The sequence below is a fragment of the Pongo abelii genome, chromosome 2, assembly GCF_028885655.2.
Source record: "Pongo abelii isolate AG06213 chromosome 2, NHGRI_mPonAbe1-v2.0_pri, whole genome shotgun sequence".
In the NCBI taxonomy this organism is placed as follows: Eukaryota; Metazoa; Chordata; class Mammalia; order Primates; family Hominidae; genus Pongo; species Pongo abelii.
Genome location: NC_085928.1, coordinates 102,868,644 through 102,887,415, shown reverse-complemented (window position 1 = coordinate 102,887,415; position 18,772 = coordinate 102,868,644). Strand labels below are relative to the sequence as shown.

At 46.4% G+C, this 18,772-nt stretch overlaps 1 protein-coding gene across 4 annotated transcripts in view; it reads left to right on the top strand.

Annotated features, from left to right (window-relative positions):
- The first annotated feature begins 1,871 nt into the window (after positions 1 to 1,871).
- Positions 1,872 to 18,772, top strand: part of RAD54L2 (RAD54 like 2) — a 130,404-nt gene continuing 113,503 nt past the window's right edge. Inside the window, exons 1-2 of one of the 4 annotated variants that reach the window (XM_024244349.3) lie at positions 1,872 to 2,072; positions 4,637 to 4,786. The gene's annotated coding sequence lies outside the window, so the exon portion shown is untranslated. The remainder of the gene's footprint in view (positions 2,073 to 4,636; positions 4,787 to 18,772) is intronic. The other 3 variants (XM_063722085.1, XM_024244350.3, XM_002813693.6) reach the window with 3 other exon arrangements.

Below are 18,772 nucleotides of genomic sequence, written 5' to 3'. Positions count from 1 at the left end.
CTTTTTTTTTTTTTTAAGACAGCCTCACTGTTGCCCAGGCTGGAGTGCAGTGGCACAATCTCAGCTCACTGCAACCTCTGCCTTCTGGGTTCAAGTGATTCTCCTGCCTCAGCCTCCCAAGTAGCTGGGATTGCAGACACACACCATCATGCCTGGCTAATTTTTGTATTTTTAGTAAAGACAGGGTTTTGCCATTTTGGCCAGGCTGGTCTCAAACTCCTAACCTCAGGTGATCCACTTGCCTCGGCCTCCCAAAGTGCTGGGATTACAGGTATGAGCCACCACGCCTAGCCGGCACCATACACTTTTAAACAACCAGATCTTGTGAGAACTCACAAGAAGAGAACCAAAGGGACAGTGCTAAGCCATTCATGAAGGATCTACCCCCATGATCCCATTACTTCCCACCAGATCCCACCTCCAACATTGGGGATTACAATTCAACATGAGATTTGGGTGGGGACACAGATCCATATTAGACAGCAAAGTGCCTTTTGACAGGCAGAACCCTTTCATTACCTCCAGAAAATAATATAAATGAAAAATCAGGCATATATGTGTCTCAGAAGCCAAGGGGATATGTAAAAATGGGAAATTTGAGAACATCTGAAAATTAGAATTTTTTTTGGAACACCTTCTGCAGATCTAAATTCCCATCGATAGTTAGCTCCAAAAATAACCGCATCTGGTATCTTAGAGGTGTGAAGGCCTGGAAGAGAAGGGAAGTGGGGACGAGAAAGGAATTGCTATCCTCTTGATTTTATGAGTAAAATACAAAGCCTTCAAAGAAAGATGCAATTTCGTAATTTAAAACATCATTTTGTCGGCCAGAGGCGGTGGCTCACGCCTGGTGGCCCAGCACTTTGGGAGGCCGAGGTGGGCCGGATCACCTGAGGTCAGGAGTTCGAGACCCGCCTGCCCTACATGGCGCAACCCCGTCTCTACTAAAAATGCAAAAAATTAGCGGGGCGTGGTGCAGGCGCCTGTAATCCCAGCTACTCAGGAGGCTGAGGTGGGAGAATCCCTTGAACCCAGGAGGCGGAGGTTGCAGTGAGCCAAGATCCCGCCACTGCACTCCAGCCTGGGCGACAAGAGCGAAACTCCGTCTCAAAAAAAAAAAAAAAATCATTTTGTCAACATTCACTTCTTGGGAAGAGGAGAAGAGAACCTGAGGCTATAGTGGAGAGAGCTGTTACAGTCCCATCAGTAACTGGAGCCCACATGGCAGTAATTCCCAACTTGAGGAAGAACCTGCATCCTTAACCTCCACCTGAGTGTCAACAATCAAGAAAGCCCCCTTTTGCCTCTGCTTCTCTTCCAGGGAATTCTGAAGACCGCTTCACTTAACAGGAAACAGGATGGTAGGTGGGGACCGAGGGTGAAAAAGGAAGAGTTACATGATGCACATAATTTCAAGGGCCCTTGAGGGCTGAGCACAACCTACGTTGGAGGCAATAGTAGCAGCAGCATTGGCAGGATCAGTAACGATCGTACCCCGGTGTAGAGCTCCCTATCTCTGAGCTAGGTATTCGCATCACCTCATTCAATCCTAACAAGCCGCCTAGATTATTCCCAATGAGAAATCAGGAGAAACTAAGGCTCAATTGAGACGCTAAATGGCTGGCGAGTGCAAAACCATTCCCTTGGACCCACCCCTAGAACCATTCTCAGGCAGCTTCTGGCTTGGGATTTCTGTGCGGCATTCACTCCAGAAACGGTCCCATCCAGGCAGGAATTGCCGTACACCCGGCGCAGGGGAACCGCCTTCAGTCGGCTCTCAGCGGAACTTTCCTCTCCGCGGCGCGTGTTCCCGTCCGTGCGGTCGGGCGCGCGGGCCGGGAGGGGGAAGCTTTCTGGCGCGGACCGCGAGCGGAGGCTGGCGAGCGCCGCCGCCGGTGGAGACCGACGCTTGGTCAGAGCCAGCCCGCGGCGCCCGGGCCTGGCCGGCTGCTTCCCGCCTCAGCCGCCGCCCCCGCCTCCGCCGCCGCAGACTTTGCCTAGGCGGGCGAAGCTGAACGTGAGGTCCCTCGGCCCTGCGCGGTCCGGCGCGGCCTGGAGCCGCGGCGCAGGAGGTGAGAGCCGGTGCCGGTTCCTCGCTCCCGGCCGGGGCCGCCGGGTCCTGCAACAATGGGGACCTACTGGAGACGCGGCCTGGGCCCCTGCCATGCAGTGGCTCGGGGCAGCTAGATGGACCCAGCGGCCCGGGCCTTCGGGGCACGCGGTCCCACCCGGGAAACTCCAGTGGCCGGAGGCTTGGCGGGGGTCTTGGGCCTCGACCCGGGGCCTCAGTGGCTTAATATTTGAGGATTTCGTAGCCGGGGAAGGGAGTTATAGGGACACGGAGACTTAACTGTGGTGGCTCTGCGCTTTTGGCGCTGGATGCTGGCGCCCCGGAGGATGACCAGAGCGCGGTGTGGGGTTGGGAAAGTATTTGGAATTTTAGGGGCTTCTGTGTGTCTAATCCCTAAGGCGCATCTGGATGCGTCTCCCCGACCCCATCTCCTGAGGTCTGGGAATTTGGCAGACTGGGGTCGGGCTGGGGCAGAAGAGGCATTGAGAGTTTAGCTTCCCTGAGGTAACTGGTGATTAGTTCCTGGAAAGGCAGGAGCTCAGCTGGGCACAAGAGAGTTAAGCAGAGAGCTGGATCCTCCGGGGCCCTGATGCACCCTGACGAGGAGTGGTTCTCAGGCAAGGAACTTATCACAGGAGTGAGTAGTGGCACACGGTGAGTAGTGCTAGCTGTCTTGTCGTTAGGGTGAGGCCGGTGGGAGTTGTGTTTTGGGGAGTGTAGAGAGTTGATAGGCTACTGAGATTGGAGAATCAGCTTTATGTGGGTCATGGTGGTGGCAGCCTGGGAGATGAACAAGGAAACTTTGCAGAGTGGGCTTCCTGATGGAGAATGACCTCTTTCTGCGTGGGAGTGGGTGACTCAGATCTGTTAGGATTCCTGTTGCTTGCTAGGGATTGTGGCTGACTATATTGGTGGCTGAACATTGAGGTGGATGCAACTGGAAGGGTTATGTGTGGCTGGATGAGTTTGTTCCCACGTAGAGGACAGTGTGGACCTTTCTTTCTTACTCCAAGTCAGAGTGGTGGCCGTCATTGACAACATTTTAAGTAAGGAATTTCTTTGTGGTATTTGGATCCAAATCTTCTCTCTGTTCATTTTTTTCTTTCCTCCGTTGTTTTTGAATTGTGACTCATACTTTCTTTTCAGCACTGTGGCTATTGTTTGAAATGATAGACAAACTTAGACTTCGTCATACATGTAAGTTCCAGGCGTTTTCAGTCCAATTCTTATAAATCTAAATTTAAAAGCTTCTTTTTACTAATTTGTGTGCCATTGTTTAATGTGTGCAACACTAAAGAAGGATAGGAAAACCCTAACATTTATGTTGTTAAATGGTCTTTCCATCCTTAAATCCATGAAATTTCATCTTCTCTTACTGCCATGAAGTGAGTTCGTTGTATCTGTTAAATCTTAGTGACTCTCATTTCAGCATCCTTGTTTACTCTCACAGGACATTGTCTTCACTAGAAGTATTATCTATCTTCAATGAATTTGGCCTGTACACTGTCTCCCTGTGACAATCTGTGTCATTGAAAGACAGTACGCAAACTCCAACTCTGAGGCCTGCCCCTGTGGGCCAGAACTCTGTATGTATTATTCAGGCAAAAGTTGGTGTGTTGTCTGTAGGTGAGGTTTAAAGGGAACCCTACATGAACAAAAACAGTATCAGAATCATTGTACCTTCTGAGTTTAGAGTGGTAGGAAGTATAGCCTAACTGGAGTCTAGTATAAACTTTCAAGTGCAATGTTAGGTAATTCTGTTTGTAGTTGTACTGATAGTTCTCATTATTGTAAACATTATCTTTTTCCTTAAGCTTTAAATAATTATTTTTCTTCAATGGTATTCTTTCTTTCTTGGCTGGGTGTGGTGGCTAACGCCTGTAATCCCACTTTGGGAGGTCGAGGCGGGCGGATCACATGAGGTCAGGAGATCGAGCCTGCATGGCGAAACCCTGTCTCTACTAAAAATACATGCCGGGTGTGCTGGCATGTGCCTGTAGTCCCAGCTACTCTGGAGGCAGAGGCCCAAGAATCACTTGAACCTGGGAGGCAGAGGTTACAATGAGCCAAGATCGTGCCACTGCCCTCCAGCCTCGGCGACAGAGTGAGACTCTGACTCAAAAAAAAAAAAAAAGTAGTATTCTTTCTCTCTCTCCATTCATTCTTTCATAAACCAACATTTATTGCATCTTGCCAGGCACTGCTTTGGGCACCTCAAAAATGCTGATGATATTTTTAACATTTTGTTAGTGGTAGTTCCTGGTTTAGAGGTGGTTATAGGTCTATGAAGAAAGAAGTGATTCAGGTGTATCAAGCTTTTAATCAGTAAAGACATTGAATAAAGTTTTTATAATGTATTAATTTTGACTGGTGACAGTTAATTATCTTAACATCGCCATGGAAAAAGTTTAGCTATCACTGTGAGTTCATGTTGGTATGGGATTATTTTTGCACTATTTTATACACCTGTTAATTAAGTACTCCTGTAGACAAACCACAGGTAAAACATTTTGTTTTGGTGTATGTCTCAATGAGCAGTGATTTACAAATACTATATGTGTTCAGATTCCCCAGGAAGCCATCACACTCCTTCCCACTGTGGTTTTGGGAGAATGAAGGCGTTGCTTATTCCCTATGTCTGGTTCACTGTATGTAGGCTGGGAGTGTTTGCTGATCACTTGGAGTGCTGTCCCTTGGAACAGGAGTAAGATTGAGGTAAGGCTCAGTCTGTTTGAAAGTCGTTTGCCTCTTAATTTTTACTGCATAAAATTAATGTAAATCTGAATGTTTTTTGCTTTGTTACTCTTCATTCTGATCTATTAAAATGAAATTCTGCCTTTTGCTGTCTATCTCTCTGTGTATATATCTTAGGCAAAAATAAATGAAGAAATGTAAAATCAAGGTATTTAGATAATAAATGAATTCTTCAAAATATCTCTCATTTTCCATCTGGATTATTCACTTGATCAAAGAAAATAAAAACTTGTTTATTTGTTGCCTTAAAGGCAAGGTGATTGCTTAAATAAATGTTTTTGACCACCTCTTAGTTAAATGGATCAACTTCAGAAACTCTTGGAAATAAGGCTTAGAGTTTTTTATTTCTTTAGAAAAAGTCTGAGAGAAGAAATGTCTGGTACAATGGGAGGAGCTTGGTTTTTGGAGTCTTCCCACTTTTTCTTGCTCAATTTTTGACCCTGGATAAGCTGTTAACCTCTCTGAGCTTTGGTTTGGTTTTGTTTTTCCATCTGTAAAATGGGCCTAATACAGCCTTCTTTGCAGATTGCATCGAGGACTGGAGATGAGGGCCTCAGGCTTTGAGGGTGGTCAGTGCTGGTTGTCAGTAGTAGTTAATGTGTATTATTATATAGGACCTCTAATCTCAGTAGTATTAATAGTAGGAATGTGGCTGGGTGCTGTGGTGCTGTGCAGGATTCAAGTTTCCTTGTCTGGTGAGGAAGGCAGCTGTCTGCACCTGTTGGCACTCTGGACAGGTGAGGAAATTTTGAGGTTGTCTTTTTTTTTTTTTTTTTTTTTTTGAGACGGAGTCTCTCTCTGTCGCCCAGTCTGGAGTGCAGTGGCGCGATCTCAGCTCACTGCAAGCTCCGCCCCCAGGTTCACGCCATTCTCCTGCCTCAGCCTCCCGAGTAGCTGGGACTACAGGCGCCTGCCACCACGCCCAGCTAATTTTTTGTATTTTTAGTAGAGACGGGGTTTCATCGTGTTAGCCAGGATGGTCTCGATTTACTGACCTCATGATCCGCCCATCTTGGCCTCCCAAAGTGCTGGGATTACAGGTGTGAGCCACCACGCCTGGCCAAGGTTGTCTTTATTCAGTGCTGGTAGGCAGGAGTCCACACTATAAAGTCCAAGGTTATTCCTGGCAGTAGAAGGTTTTTTCCTGACAGTTTCTATGGAGAAGCCAGGAGGTAACTGTTTGGCATGTTCTTGTTTGGGAACAGTGGGCATTCCCATTGATAGAACACTACAGTATACCAGGCAGCATTGTGTTCTATATGGCCCTTGATCAGGACATTTCTCTGGCTTTCTTCTGCTGGCACCAGAGACCTGGCTTTGGTGTTTTTGCCAGGAATTCTCCAGATGCAGGAGAGATTTGTCATTTTCTTTAATTGGGGCTACTTTGGTAAAATCTAGCACTCTGTTCAGGCATGTTTTTGATGAACAGACTTAGTTATAGAATTTTCAGTTTTATTTTTTCCCAATAAGAGAGGGAAAAAAAAAGTCCCACTAATATTCAAAAGAAATATAAGTAGAGGCCAGAAGTGATTTGAAATAACTGGTCTCTAATTTCTTCCAGTCTTGCTGTAGTCAAATGCCCCCTCCATTCTGGTGGTCTTTAATTCCAGATAAGAGTAAATAATGGCCAGGCGCGGTGGCTCACGCCTGTAATCCCAGCACTTTGGGAGGCCAAGGCGGGCGGATCACCTGAGGTTGGGAGTTCGAGACCAGCCTGACCAACATGGAGAAACCCTGTCTCTACTAAAAATACAAAATTAGCCGGGCATAGTGGTGCATGCCTGTAATCCCAGCTACTTGGGAGGCTGAGGCAGGAGAATTGCTTGAACCTAGGAGGTGGAGGTTGTGGTGAGCAGAGGTTGCACCATTGCACTCCAGCCTGGGCAACAAGAGCGAAACTCCATCTCAAAAAAAAAAAAAAAAAAAGAGTAAATAATATACCTCTGGTCTCGAACATCTAGACCCTGGCCTGTCTCTGCTTCAGCATCTCATAAGGACTTTTATGACCTGGCCCCTTCTTTATCTTCCTTTCTGGTTTTTCCTCTGCCATATTTACTCTGGCATGTGAGGCTCAGTTATAGTGAACTCCTTGAAGTTCCCAGCATTCTCAGGCTATTCCTTCTGTGATATTTTGCTCTCTATTCTACAGCTTGGCTGACTCTAAGGCTTGAACCAGGAGTTCGGGCACTACCTTCTCTTAATAAAAGCCTTCCTTGATTCCCTCCAGGTTCAGCAGAATGCCTCTCTTCTGTATGACATTGCAGTCTGTGCAAGCTTTTATAATCATACTGTCCTGCTAAGTTTTCGTATTTTTAAAAAAAATTATATATATATTTTTTCCTCAAATTCCTTTTTACCATGTTTTGGTATTCTTTTTGTGTTTCCCGTACCTAGTTTATTACCTACTTGAAGGCAGGAGCTTGTCTTGTTTATATCCCAGCACCTGACCATTTCTGGCACAGGGTAGCTACTTGGCAAATGTTTGTTGAGTGAACAAATGAATAACTTTTGCTTATGAAATAACAGGAAATCATTCACTGTGGAGCTAGTGGTGTGATGAGAGTTCTGACTTCATGGCTGCATCTGATCCTGGCTGAAGCAGTATCACTACTTTTGTTTTTCCAGGTTGCTAAAGGCAACACTTTGTTGTGAGAATGTGTTACTTATTCATTTGTTCATAATTTTGAGGCTGGAGGGCTATTACTTGCTTTTTTGGGTCTTGCAAACATTTCATTTGGGAGAAAATGTGACAGTTCTTCATTGGTATTGTCTGATCTTCTGCAGGCCATTTACTGCTCTGAGTGCTTTGTCCTCATATGTAAAGAAGTGATTAGTTGGTTTGGGCCACAGGGTATCTAGACAACTAACTACTGGTAAGCCACCACCTGCTGGGAATGGGTAATGACTTGATTGATTGATTGATTGATTGGAGATGGAGTCTTGCTCTGTCACCCAGGCTGGAATGCAATGGCATGATCTTGGCTCACTGCAACCTCAACCTCCTCGGTTCAAGCTATTCTCCTGCCTCAGCCTCCCAAGTAACTGGGACTGTAGGTGCGCCACCGTGCCTGGCTAATTTTTGTATTTTTAGTAGAGACGGAGTTTCTCCATGTTGGCCAGGCTGGTCTTGAACTCCTGACCTCAAGTGATCTGCCCATCTTGGCCTCCCAAAGTGCTGGGATTATAGGCATGAACCACTGTGCCTAGCCTGGGAATGGGTAATGGATTTAACACTAGGATATTGTGAATTTTGCTGCCTGGTTGGCCTTTTGGAGACCCATCTGAACTCAGTGTTACCATATACAGGAAATAACGATTATTTGAGCAAACTTTATTCGGGAGTTAGAATTCAGTGACTATAAAATTATCTGTATCCGTTTTCTGCTCAGTCTAATACTGTACTAATTCTGAAGTGTCTGGAGCTGTATGTTCTGAGTTATTTACCTAGAAGTTACAGAATTGTGCCAATTTATTTAGTTACCCTCCTGGATCTTTTTTGTTGTTGTTGTTTTGTTTTTGAGATGGAGTCTTGCTCTGTCGCCCAGGCTTGAGTGCAGTGGTGTGATCTCAGCTCACTGCAACCTCTGCCTCCCGGGTTCAAGTGATTCTCCTGCCTCAGCCTCCTGAGCAGCTGGGATTACAGGCGCGTGCCACCACGCCTGGCTAGTTTTTGTATTTTTAGTAGAGTCAGGGTTTCACCATGTTGGTCAGGCTGATCTCGAACTCCTGACCTTGTGATCCGCCTGCCTCTGCTTCCCAAAGTGCTGGGATTACAGGCATGAGCCAGGACGCCTGGCCACCTTCCTGGATCTTGGTGGTAAAATAACTTGAGTATGCTATCTAAATTACTTTGAATTAGTTTTTCTAAGATTTTTTTTTAATTTTTAATTTTTTTTTTTTTTTTTTAGACAGTCTCTCTCTGTCACCCACTCTAGAGTAAGCACGGTGGCATGATCATAGCTCACTGTAGCCTTGACCTCTCAGGCTTGAGCAATCCTTTCACCTCAGCTTCTTGAGTAGCTGGGAGTACAGGCATGCATGAACTTGTAGAGGCAGTGGTCCCACTATGTTGTGCAGGCTGGTCTCGAACTCTTGGGCTCAAGTGATCCTTCTGCGTTGGCCTCCCAATCAAATTAGTTTTTATGGGTGATTAGACTGCATAGAAATCCCTACTGAAGGCTGGGTGTTAGGAAGCTTATTAAAGCCTACATCAATTCTTTTTTTTTTTTTTTTTTTTTTTGAGACGGAATCTCACTCTGTAGCCCAGGCTGGAGTGCAATGGCATGATCTCAGCTCACTGCAACCTCTGCCTCCTGGGGTCAAGTGATTCTCCTGCCTTAGCTTCCCAAGTAGCTGGGATTACAAGTATGTGCCACCGCACCTGGCTAATTTTTGTATTTTTAGTAGATACAGGGTTTCGCCATGTTGGCCAGGCTGCTCTTGAACTCTTGACCTCAGGTGATCCCCCCTCCTCGGCCTCCCAAAGTGCTAGGATTACAGGTGTGAGCCACCACGCCTGGCCAAATGCAATTATTCTTTCATGCAAGTGATAAAATAGCAGACTGCAGAAAATAAAAGCATGAAAAGTAACTGTAGTTAGGTTAAAGATAAAAGTTGATATCAGATAAAAAGGAAAACTGAGGGCCGGGCACTGTGGCTCACGCCTGTAATCCCAGCACCTTGGGAGGCTGAGGCGGGCAGATCACCTGATGTCGGAAGTTTGAGACCAGCCTGATCAACATGGAGAAACCGCATCTCTACTAAAAGTACAAAATTAGCTGGGTCTGGTGGCACATGCCTGTAATCTCAGCTACTGAGGAGGCTGAGGCAGGAGAACCGCTTGAACCTGGGAGGTGAAGGTTGTAGTGAGCCGAGATCGTGCCATTGCACTCCAGCCCAGGCAACAAGAGCGAAACTCCGTCTCAAAAACAAAAAACACTGAGGCACTTTAAATTTGGCAGTAGCTGTTAAAAATTGATGACATTTTGTGAGCAGTGTTGAGAAGTTAGGAGGAAGTTGTTGAGGCTAGGCGCAGTGGCTCACGCCTGTAATCCCAGCACTTTGTGAGGCTGAGGCAGGCAGATCACCTGAGGTCAGGAGTTTCAGACCAGCTTGGCTAACATGGCGAAACCCTATCTCTACTAAAAATACAAAAATTAGCTGGATGTGGTGGTGCACGCCTGTAGTCCCAGCTACTTGGAAGGCTGAGGCACGAGAATCGCTTGAACCCGGGAGGCAAAGGTTGCAGTGAGCCAAGATCTCACCACTGCACTCCAGCCTGGGCAACAGAGTGAAACTTGACTCTGTCTTTAAACAAAAAAAAGAAAGGAAGTTGTTGGTTGGCCAGGTGCAGTGGCTCATGCCTGTAATCCCAGCACTTTGGGAGGCTGAGGTGGGAGGGTTGCTTGACCCCAGGAGTTTAAGACTAGCTTGGGGCAACATAGTGAGAGCTTGTCTCTAGAAAAAAATTAAATAAAAATTAGCTGGGCAAGGTGACACACACCTAGAAGTTATGGACCACATCTGAGCTACCAGTCTCCCAGTTAGGAGATTGAGGCGGGAGGATTGCCTGAACTCCAGAGATAGAGGCTGGAGTGAGCCGTAATTGTGCCACTGTCCTCCAGCCTGGGTGACAGAGTAAGCTCTGCCTCAAAAAAAAAAAAAAAAAAAAAAGAAGGAAGATGTTATAATATAGATTGAAAGCAATACAAACAAAATTTCAGCCAGTGGAGGCACATTGGAGGTACTAACATGTGCTTATGGTTTTATAGTACCATCAATAGTAGGCAGAAATGAAAAATGTTTGCTTTACTGTGATAAGTATACTTTGCATATGTATGATGTTGTTAGTTTATAAAGCACTTTTTTTGTTTTTTTTTTTACATTTGAGACAGGGTCTGGCTCTGTCACCCAGACTGGAGTGCAGTGGCATGATCTCAGCTCACTGCAGCCTCCACCTCCTGGGTTCAAGTCATCCTCCCTCCTCAGCCTCTTGAGTGGCTAGGACTAATGGCATGTGCCACTGTGCCCAGCTAATTTTTGTATTTTTTGGAGAGAGAGGGTTTTGCCATGTTACCCAGGCTAGTCTCGAATTCCTGAGCTCAAGTGATTCACCTGCCTTGGCCTCGCCAAGTGCGGGGATTACAGATGTGCCCAGCCTATAAAATACTTTCTTTTTTTCTTTTTTTTTTTTTTTGTTTTTGAGACGGAGTTTTGCTCTTTTTGCCCAGGCTGGAGTGCAGTGGTGCAATCTCGGCTCTCTGTAACCTCTGCCTTCTGCGTTCAAGCGATTCTCCTGCCTCAGTCTCCCGAGTAACTGGGATTACAGGCACCTGCCACCACGCCCGGTTAATTTCTTGTATTTTTAGTAGAGACGGGGTTTCGCCATGTTGGGCAGGCTGGTCTTGAACTCCTGACCTCAGGTGATCTGCACACCTTGGCCTCCCAAAATGTTGAGATCACTGGTGTGAGCCACTGCGCCAGCCACTTTCTTTTTTTTGAGACAGAGTCTTGCTCTGTTGCCCAGGCTGGAGTGCAGTGGTGCAATCTCAGCTCACTGCAACCTCTGCCTCCCAGGTTCAGGCGATTCTCTTGCCTCAGCCTCCTGAGTAGCTGGGATTACAGGCACCCATCATCATGCCTGGCTAATTTTTGTATTTCTGTAGAGATGGGGTTTCACCATGTCGGCCAGGCTGGTCTTGAACTCCTGACCTCAGGTGATCCGCCTGCCTTGGCCTCCCAAAGTGCTGGGATTATAGGCGTGAGCCACCACGCCCGGCCAACATTTTCATATATATATTTACTTCATCCTCCCAACAACCCTGTGAGGCAAATATCCCCATTGTACAGATGAGGAAGCAAACCCGAAAAGGTAAAGTGGCTTGCTTTCCAGTACACAGAGCTGATAATAAGAAAAGCTGGGAATTGCTGCCTGTTTTCTGATTCTAAGTTTAGAGCCCTTTTTATGTCCTCATAAGATATTATTAGGGCTTCAGTTTGGGATGACAGTCACCCCTTATTTCAGGCTGCTGGCCAATAGAGGATACACACAAGGAAGATAGTCCTACACAGTGAGTAGAATCTCTGCTCTGTTATAGCAGCGCAGTAACTCTGCTTTTTTTTTTTTTTTTTGAGATGGGAGTCCTGTTCTGTTGCCCAGGCTGGAGTGCAGTGGCGCCATCTCTGCTCACTGCAACCTCCGCTTCCCGGGTTCAAACGATTCTGCTTCAGCCTCTCAAGTAGCTGGGATTACAGGTGCAGGCCACCATGCCCGGCTAATTTTTTTGTATTTGTTTTTTGAGATGGAGTCTTGCTCTGCTGCCCAGGCTGGAGTGCAATGGTGCGATCTTGGCTCACTGCAATCTCTGCCTCCTGAGTTCAAGCTATTCTCCCTGCCTCAGCCTCCTGAGTAGCTGGGATTACAGGCGCCCACCACCATGCCCAGCAAATTTTTGTATTTGTAGTAGAGATGGGGTTTTGCCATTTGGCTGGGCTGGTCTCGAACTCCTGGACCTCAGGTGATCCCTCTGCTTTGGACCCTGAAAGTGCTGGGATTACAGGCATGAACCACCACTCCCGGCCTAGCAGCCCGGTAACTCTGGAAGAGCTGGCTGCTGGAGGAACCTAGAAGGAGCTCTACTCTCTTCACAGATTGCTTAGTGGTCAGGAGAAAAATCCAGAGCCAGGTGGACATAGTTCTGCAATTGAGGCCCATGAAACAAGTAGGAGTCTTTCTCCTAATGTATATTGTATAGACATTGGAAGAAAAAGGCTGGGCGCGGTGGCTTATACCTGTACGCCCACCACTTTGGGAGGCCAGGGAGGGGGTGGATCACCTGAAGTCAGGAGTTCGAGACCAGCCTGGCCAACGTGGTGAAACCTCGTCTCTACTAAAAACACAAAAATTAGCCAGACGAGGTGGTGCACACCTGCAATCCTAGCTACTCGGGATGCTGAGGCAGTAGAATCACTTGAACCTGGGAGGTGGAGGTTACAGTGAACCGAGATCACGCCACTGCACTCCAGCCTGGGTGACAGAGCAAGTCTCCATCTCAAAAAAAAAAAGAGGAGGGGGAGGAAAACGGATGTATTCTAGCTTGAGCTCTGCTGTCATTGTGCCTTCCAGTCCCACTGTCTCCCACACCCTATCTCTTCATTTTTCTTTCCCTGTGTTTCACCTACCTCCCCTACTAGCTTGGCTCTGGTTGGTCATGGTCCACAGTTCCAGTATTCCTTCCCCAGGTATTAGAACCCTTTGCTTCCCTGACTTTGTGCCCTGCCGGCTATGCTAGTTGCTGTCTCTGAATTCTCTTGCCTGGCTGCTTTTCACTGCCCCTAGGGTGCCCATTCCCAGTGTTTCTAGACAGTCAGGAAAATGAGCTGTCTTGGTTGCTGGTAGTTCCCACTGCCTCACTTGAGCTGATCTCTCTCTGCCCCTCAGGGTGCTCCTGTGCTGCCTCCTAAGGGTCCCGTTTCCTATAGCAGCTGTTTACATGTTTCCCAAAGGTGCCTTTCCCCCAGGCTCTGGACCAGTGACCTCATTTTAGGGCTTGTGCTCTCAAATATTTTCCCCATTCTTTCTGTCACCATACTTTCGTCATCCAGTCTGTTGCTCTTAGAAAGTCCTTGACCTTTTTTCCCTGGTTACATAAACAATGTATGAGTACAGTAAAATTCAGGCATTTTTAAATAGGGAAAGGAAACCATAATTCCGTATCTCGTTATTAACTACCATTAAGAATTTAGGCCTGCTGGCTGTGGTGGTTTAATGCCTGTAATCCCAACACTTTGGGAGGCCAAGACGTGTGGATTGCTTAAGTCCGGGATTTCGAGACCCACCTGGGCAACATAGGGAGGCTTTATCTCTACAAAAATACAAAAATTAGCTGAGTGTGGTGGTGCGCCCCTGTTTTCCCAGCTACTCAGGAGGCTGAGGTGGGAGGATTGCCTGACCCTGGGAGGTAGAGGATGCAGTGAGCTGCAATTGTGCCACTGCACTCTGGCCCAGGGCAACACAGTGAGATCCTGTCTCTAAAAATAAGTAAATAAAGTCCAGGCACGGTGGCTTACACCTGTAATCCCAGCATTTTGGTTTGGGAGGCTGAGATAGGCAGATCATTTTAGGCCAGGAATTCAAGAACTGCCAGGCCAACATGGTGAAACCCTGTGCTTACTAAAAATATAAAAATTAGCCGGTGTGGTGGTACATGCCTGTAATCCCAGCTACTTGGGAGGCTGAGGCACAAGAATCCCCTGAACCCAGGAGGTGGAGGTTGCAGTGAGCTGAGATGGCGCCACTGTACTCCAGCCTGGGTGACAGTCATACTAACAGACGTGTGTATTGTGTGTAAGAGAAAGTAATTCCTTTGTACAGAAATGGGGTCATAGTCTATCTACCTTTCTGTGACTTTTTTTTTTTTTCATTTAATCTTTTTTTGTTGTTGAGACAAGGTCTCAGTCTGTCACCCAGGCTGGAATGCAGTGGCATGATGATAGCTCTTTGTAGCCTTGACCTCCCAGGCTCAAGCAGTCCACCTGCCTCAGTCTCCTGAGTAGCTGGGGCCACAGGTGCATGCCACCATGCCCAGCTAATTTTTGTATTCTTTGTAGAGATGGGGTTTTGCTATGTTTCCCAGGCTGGTCTTGAACTCCTGGGCTCAAGTGATCTGCCTGTGTCAGCCTCCCAAAGTGCTGAGATTACAGGCATGAGCCATCATGCCCGGCCTAATTTAATTTTTTTTTTTTAGGTGGAGTCTCACTTTGTCATCCAGGCTATAGTGCAGTGGCGCGATCTCGGCTCACTGCAACCTCCGCCTCCTGGGTTCAAGTGATTCTCATTCCTCAGCCTCCCAAGTAGCTGGGATTACAGACATGTGCCACACGCCTGGCTAATTTTTGTATTTTTGGTAGAGATGGGGTTTCACCATGTTGGCCAGGCTGGTCTTGAACTCCTGACCTCAAGTGATCCACCTGCCTCGGCCTCCCACAGTGCAAGGATTACAGGCATGAGCCACTGCACCTGGCCTGTAGGATACATTTCTTTTTCTTTTTTTTTTTTTTTTTGAGATGGAGTCTCACTCTGTTGCCAGGCTGGAGTGCAGTGGTGCGATCTTGGCTCACTGCAATCTCCACCTCCTGGGTTCAAACGATTCTCCTGCCTCAGCCTCCAGAGTAGCTGGGACTGCAGGCGCATACCACCATGCCCGGCTAATTTTTGTATTTTTAGTGCAGTGGGGTTTCACCATGTTGGCCAGGATGATCTCAATCTCTTGACCTCGTGATCCGCCCTCCTCAGCCTCCCAAAGTGCTGGGATTATAGGTGTGAGCCACCACGACCAGCCTAGGATACATTTCTGTAAGTATAAGTTTTTCTATAAAGGTTTTGACACAGAAATTCTACTTATAGAAATGTATGCATGTTTAAATTTTGTTAGATTTTATCACTTTCAAAAGATTGTATCAATTTATATTTCTCTCCGACACTGAACTTTATCAATATTTTTATTTATTTATTTGCTTATTTACCTAGCTATCTAGCTATACTTGCTAGAATAGGAATCAATTTTTTTTTGAGACAGAGTCTCGCTGTGTTACCCATGCTAGAGTGCAGTGGCAAGATCTTGACTCACTGCAAGCTTCGCCTCCCGGGTTCACACCATTCTCCTGCTTCAGCCTCCCGAGTAGCTGGGACTACAGGTGCCTGCCACCACGCCTGGCTAATTTTTTGTATTTTTAGTAGAGATGAGGTTTCACTGTGTTAGCCAGGATGGTCTCGATCTCCTGACCTCATGATCCACCTGCCTCGGCTTCCCAAAGTGTTGGGATCACAGGCGTGAGCCACTGCGCCTGGCCTTTTTTTTTTTTTTTTTTTTTAAGAGAGGGTCTGACTCTTGCTCAGGCTGGAGTGCAGTGGCGCGATGATCATAGCTCACTGCAACCTCTGTCTCCTGGGCTCAAGTGATCCTCCCACCTCAGCCTCCTGAGGTAACTGGGATTACAGGCGCTTACTACCATGTCCATTTTTTGTAGAGATGAAGTCTCACTATGTTGCCCAGGCTGATTTTGAACCTCTGGGCTCAAACAGTCCTCCCCACTTGGCCTCCCCAAGTGTTGGGATTACAGGTGTGAGCTACCATGCGTGGCTGGGAATCAATATTTTGAAGCTTTGCCAATTTGAAGCCTAGGTAACTAATTTTTATTTACATTTACTTATTGAAGAGGATGAGCATCTTTTCATGTGTTTATTTCATGTATGTATTTATTTCTTGTCCTTTGTCAACTTTTTGGCTGATTAATTTATTTTGTTGATTTGTGAGAATTTTTTGACTATTAGGAATTTTTACTTTGTGTGTGTTTTTTATTTTTGTTTGTTTGTTTGTTTTTTTGAGAGGGAGTCTCGCTCTGTTGCTGGGCTGGAGGGCAGTGGCGCAATCTCAGCTCACTGCAACCTCCACCTCCCGAGTTCAAGTGATTCTCCTGCCTCAACCTCCCAGGTAGCTGGGACTACAGGTGCCCACTACCACACCCAGCTAATTTTTGTATTTTTAGTAGAGATGGAATTTCACCATTTGGCCAGGATGGTCTCGATTTCTTGACCTCCTGATCCACCCGCCTCCACCTCCCAAAGTGCTGGGATTACAGGCATGAGCCACTGTGCCTGGCCTAACTTTGGTTTTAATAATAATAATTATAGCAACTGTATACAGGCATGCTTTGGAGATGTTGCAGGTTGAGTTCTAGACCATTACAATAAAGCAAATATTGCAATAAAGCCTGTCACACACATTTTTTGATTTCCCATTACATATAAAAGTTATGTGTACAGGCTTGGCATAGTAGCTTATGTCCGTAATTCCAGTACTTTGGGAGGTGGAGATGGGAGGATCACTTGAGGCCAGAAGTTCAAAACTAGTCTGGGCAGCATAACGAGACCCTGTCTCTACAAAAAAGTTTTAAAAATTAGCCGAGTGTTGCAGTGTACACCTGTTTAGTCCTAGATACTCTGGAGGCTGAGGTGGAAGAATCACTTGCCAGCCCAGGAGTTTGAGTCAGCAGTATGCTAGCATTGCACCACTACGCTCTGGCCTGGGCAACAGAACAAGATCCTATCTTAGAGGAAAGAAGAGTTATGTTTGCACCATACTATAGTCTATTAAGTTCCTAATAGCATTATGTCTAAAAAAGCAATGTATATACCTTAATTTTAAAATGCTTTATTGCCAAAAAATGTTAACAATCACCTGAGCCTTCAGGACTTGTAATCCTTTTGCTGGTTGTGGGTCTTGCCTAGACATTGATGGCTGCTGACTGATCAGGGTGGTGATTGCTGAAGATTGGAGTAGCTGTAGCAATTTCTCAAAATAAGACAACAGTGAAATTTGCTGCATCGATCAACTTTTCCTCTCACAAAAGAGATCTCTGTAGGCTGGGCATGATCAAGAGATCGAGAGCAGCCTGACCAACATGGTGAAACTCCGTCTCTACTAAAAATACAAAAATTAGCCGGGTGTGGTGGTGCGCGCCTGTAATCCCAGCTATTCTGGAGGCTGAGGCAGGAGAATCTCTTGAACCCTGGAAGCGGAGGTTGCAGTGAGCTGAGATCGTGACACTGCACTCTAGCCTGGGCGACAAAGCGAGACTCTTTCTCAAAAAAAAAAAAAAAAAAAAAAAAAAAAATTAGCTGGGTGTGGTGGTGCACAGGTGTAATCCCAGCCATTCGGGATGCAGGAGAATCACTTGAACCCAGGAGGCAGAGGTTGCAATGAGCCGAGATGATATTATTGCACTCCAGCCTGGGCAACAAGAGTGAAACTCTATCTCAATAAATAAATAAATAAATAAATAAATGACAGATGAAGAAATCAAAATATTTTACCCAAAATATATTTCTTTGCTATATTTTGAAATCTGCAAAGCCATCGTTTGTGGTGGAAAATTTGCATCTGTAAAGAATTTCTATAAACACAACTAGATCTTTTCCCTTCCAGGCCCTCCCAGTCCTGAAGAGATTACCTGAGAGTCTAGTACCTTTTAAAGGTCTGACTAGGAAACGTTTGCCACCTTTAATACTTCATCTACATAATAAGAACCTTGGTCTCCACCATCCCTTGTCTTAACTCAGACCCTCATTTCTTTTCTTTTCTTTTCTTTTTTTTTTGAGACAAGGTCTCCCTTTGTCTACCAGGCTAGAGCGCAGTGGTGCGACCTCTGCTCACTGCAGCCTCTGCCTCCCAGGTTCAAGCGATTCTCTTGCTGCAGCCTTCTAAGTAGCTGGGATGAAAGGTGTGTGCCACCATGCCTGGCTAATTTTTGTATTTTTTGTAGAGAAAGGGTTTCGCCATGTTGGCCAGGCTGGTCTCAAACTCCTGGCCTCAAGTGACCCGCCTGCATCAGCCTCCCAAATGCTGGGATTACAGGTGTGAGCCATTGTGGCGGCCTCAAGTTACCCGCCTGCATCAGCCTCCCAAATGCTGGGATTACAGGTGTGAGCCATTGTGGCGGCCCCAGACACTCCTTTCTATTGATTCCAGATTTTTAGATGATAACCAATTGCCAATCAGAAAATCTTTAATCTGTCATATGTAAAGCCTCTCCCCTCCCCCACTGTAGTTGTCCCACTTTTCTGGACAGAACTGATGTATACTTCACAGATACTGAGATGATGTTATATGTTTCCCTAAAATATATAAAACTAGCCAGGCATGATGGCTCACACCTGTAATCCCAGCACTCTGAGAGGCCAAAGTGGGCAGATCACCTGAGGTCAGGAGTTGGAGACCAGCATGGCCAATATGGTGAAACCCTGTCTCTACAAAAAATACAAAAATTAGCCAGGCATGGTGGCACACATGTCTACTGAAAATAGAAAAATTAGCCAGGCGTGGTGTTGCACACCTGTAATCCCAGCTACTCGGAGGCTGAGGCGGGAGAATTGCTTGAACCTGGGGG